Source organism: Arachis hypogaea, chromosome 15 (assembly GCF_003086295.3).
Source record: "Arachis hypogaea cultivar Tifrunner chromosome 15, arahy.Tifrunner.gnm2.J5K5, whole genome shotgun sequence".
NCBI classification, from domain to species: domain Eukaryota; kingdom Viridiplantae; phylum Streptophyta; class Magnoliopsida; order Fabales; family Fabaceae; genus Arachis; species Arachis hypogaea.
The window spans coordinates 46,399,419-46,403,270 of record NC_092050.1 but is presented as its reverse complement, the minus strand read 5'-3'; the positions used below and the strand labels follow the sequence as shown (position 1 = coordinate 46,403,270).

Genomic DNA, 3,852 nt, shown 5'->3' with positions numbered 1-3,852 from the left:
ATGAATCTTCTTTGGTACTGCCTGTTGCTATTTGCATTCCAGATAGACTCTGAGAAATCATATTGACTTGTTGAGTTAATATTTTATTCTGAGCCAATATGGCATCAAAGTATCAATCTCAAGAACTCCTTTCTTCCGATTTGTCCCATTATTCACAGGGTTCCTTTTAGAAGTGTACATGAATTGGTTATTTGCAATTATTTCAATGAGTTCCTGAGCTTCTGCAGGCGTCTTCTTCAGATGATGAGATCCTCCAGCAGAGCTGTCTAATGACATCTTGGACAGTTCAGACAAACCATCATAGAAGATACCTATGATGCTCCATTCAAAAAGCATGTCAGAAGGACACCTTCTGATCAATTGCTTGTATCTTTCCCAAGCTTCATAGAGGGATTCACCTTCCTTTTGTCTGAAGGTCTGGACTTCCACTCTAAGCTTACTCAATTTTTGAGGTGGAAAGAATTTGGCCAGAAAAGCACTGACCAGCTTTTCCCAAGAGTTCAGGCTTTCCTTAGGTTGTGAATCCATCCATGTTCTAGCTCTGTCTCTTACAGCAAAAGGAAAAAGTATAAGCCTATAGTCCTCGGGATCAACCCCATTGGTCTTGACAGTGTCACAGATTTGCAAGAATTCAGCTAAGAACTGATGAGGATCTTCCAATGGAAGTCCATGAAACTTGCAATTCTGTTGCATTAGAGAAACTAATTGAGGCTTAAGCTCAAAGTTATTTGCTCCAATGGCAGGGATAGAGATGCTTCTCCCATAGAAGTCGGGAGTAGGTGCAATAAAGTCACCAAGCACCTTCCTTGCATTGTTAGCATTGTTGTTGTTTTTGGCTGCCATGACTTCTTCTTGTTTAAAAATTTCTGTTAGGTCCTCTCCAGAGAGTTATGCTTTAGCTTCTCTTAGCTTTCTCTTCAAGGTCCTTTCAGGTTCAGGATCAGCTTCAACAAGAATGCCTTTGTCCTTGCTCCTACTCATATGAAAGAGAGAAGAAGAAAGTATGCAATCCTCTATGTCACAGTATAGAGATTCCTTTATGTGTCAGAGGAAAAGAAGAATGGAAGGAGGAGGCAGAAAGGAGAGAATTTGAACTTATAGAGAGAGGGAGTCCGAATTGCACATTGAGGAAGAGTGCTAGTCCCTTAAATAGAAGAAGGTGAGAAGGGGGAAAAGAATTTTCGAAATTAAATTTTGAAAAATTGATTGATGATTTTCGAAAATTAAAATTGAGAAAGTAGTTAAGTGATTTTGAAAAAGATTTTGAAATTAGAAATAAAAAAGATATGATTGAAAATTAATTTTGAAAAAGATGTGATTGAGAAGATATGATTGAGAAGATATGATTGAAAATCAAATTAAAAAAAGAAATTTTTAAAATTAAAGTTGATTACTTGACTAACAAGAAATTAAAAGATATGATTCTAGAATTTAAAAGTTGATCCTTTCTTAATAGGCAAGTAACAACTTGAAAATTTTGAATTAATTCATTAATTGTAGCAAGGATTTTTGAAACTAGAAAAAAATAGAAAATGGAAAGAAATTGATTTTGAAAAATTATGAAAATTTGAAAAAGATTTGAATTGAAAACAAAATCTTCCCTCCTGTGCCATCCTGGCGTTAAAAGCCCAGAATGGTATCCATTCTGGCGTTTAACGCCCAAAATACTACCTTTTGGGCGTTTAACGCCTAACCAAGTACCCTGGCTGGCATTTAAACGCCAGTTTTCCTTCCTCACTGGGCGTTTTGAACGCCCAGCTTTTTCTGTTTAATTTCTCTGCTGAATATTCTGAATCTTCAATTCTCTGTATTCTTGACTTGAAAAGGCATGGTTTTGAAAACTTTTTTTGAATTTTTGATGATGAGAAATAATCAAAATGCAACTAATCATGAAAACTAAGATCAAACAAACAATGCATGCAAGACACCAAATTTAGAACTTTTCATATTAGAGACACTAACAAATTGAGAATGCATATGAGAAACAACAAAACACACAAAACGAGAGAATTTAAAGATCAGAGCAAGGAAATCATCAAGAATAACTTGAAGATTAATGAAGAACATAATGCATATATTCGAAAAATGCAAGGAAATAAATAAAACATGCAAGACACCAAACTTAAAAATTGACACTAGACTCAAACAAGAAACACAAAATATTTTTGGTTTTATAATTTTATAAATTTTTTGTATTTATTAGTTTTTTTTCAAAAATTAATTGGAAAAAGAGAAAGTAAGGAATTCAAAATTTTTAATGAGAATTCCAGGAATCATGCAATGTTAGTCTAAAACTCCGGTCCAGGAATTAGACATGGCTTACTAGCCAGCCAAGCTTTCAGTGAAAGCTTCGGTCCAAAACACTAGACATGGCCAATGGCCAGCCAAGCTTTAGCAGATCATTACTTTCAATAGCGAAATTGATAGAAATCAACAAGCTCTTGTGATGATAAGTTGAAACCTCGGTCCAAAAGTTTAGACATGGTTTCACAACCAGCCAGACTTCAAAAAATCATCATGAAACTCTAGAATTCATTCTTAAAAACTCTGAAGAATAGAATAGAAATATTTTTATTTTTTTTTTGAAAAATAAAAAAAATAAAAAGCTTAAACATAAAATAAAATTACCTAATCTGAGCAACAAGATGAACTGTCAGTTGTCCAAACTCGAACAATCCCCCGCAACGGCGCCAAAAACTTGGTGCACGAAATTGTGATCATAATGGCGCCAACAACTTGGTGCGCACAATTGTAATGTCAACTCTTTTTCACAACTCCGCACAACTAACCAGCAAGTGTACTGGGTCGTCCAAGTAATAAACCTTACGTGAGTATGGGTCGATCCCACAGAGATTGTCGGCTTGAAACAAGCTATGGTCATCTTGTAAATCTCAGTTAGGCGGATTCAGATGGTTATGAAGTTTAAGATAATAAAAAGATGAATAAAATATAAAATAAGATAGAGATACTTATGTAATTCATTGGTGAGAATTTCAGATAAGCGTATGAAGATGCTTTGTTCCTCCTGAACTGCTGCTTTTCTATTGTCTTCATCCAATCATTTATACTCCTTTCCATGGCAAGCTTTATGTTGGGCATCATCGTTGTCAATGGCTACTTCCCGTCCTCTTAGTGAAAATGGTCCAAATGCGCTATCACCGCACGGCTAATCATCTGTTGGTTCTCGATCATGTTGGAAGAGGATCCATTGATCCTTTTCGCATCTGTCACTATGCCCAACACTCGTGAGTTTGAAGTTCGTCACAATCATCCCTTCCCAGATCCTACTCGAAATACCACAGACAAGGTTTAGACTTTCCGAATCTCAGGAATGCTGCCAATTGATTCTCGCCTATACCACGAAGACTCTGATCTCATGGAATGGAAGGCTCGGTTGTCAGGCGAGGCAACCATGCATCATGAACCAGGAGGCTAAGAGATACACATTCAAGCTATTGAAGATAGAACGGAAGTGGTTGTCAGGTATGCGTTCATAGGTGAGAATGATGATGAGTGTCACGGATCATCACATTCATCAAGTTGAAGAACGAGTGTATATCTTGGAATAAGAATAAGCTTGAATTGAATAGAAAAACAATAGTACTTTGCATTAATTCATGAAGAACAGCAGAGCTCCACACCTTAATCTATGGTGTGTAGAAACTCCACCGTTGAAAATACAAAAGTGATAATAGTGTTCATTGGCTTCGGCCCCAGAGGGGGAACCAGAATGACCAAGATGAAAATACAATAGCAAAAGGTCCTATTTATAGAGAACTAGTAGCCTAGGGTTACAGAAATAAGTAATTAATGTAGAAATCTTCTTTCGGGCCCACTTGGTGTGTGCTTGGG

At 36.4% G+C, this 3,852-nt stretch overlaps 1 non-coding gene across 1 annotated transcript; it reads left to right on the top strand.

The window, feature by feature from the left end:
- Positions 1 to 330: 330 nt before the first annotated feature.
- Positions 331 to 438, top strand: LOC112753590 (small nucleolar RNA R71). Its single transcript, XR_003177971.1, has one exon. It is a non-coding gene; the product is annotated as a small nucleolar RNA R71 (small nucleolar RNA).
- Positions 439 to 3,852: the final 3,414 nt, after the last annotated feature.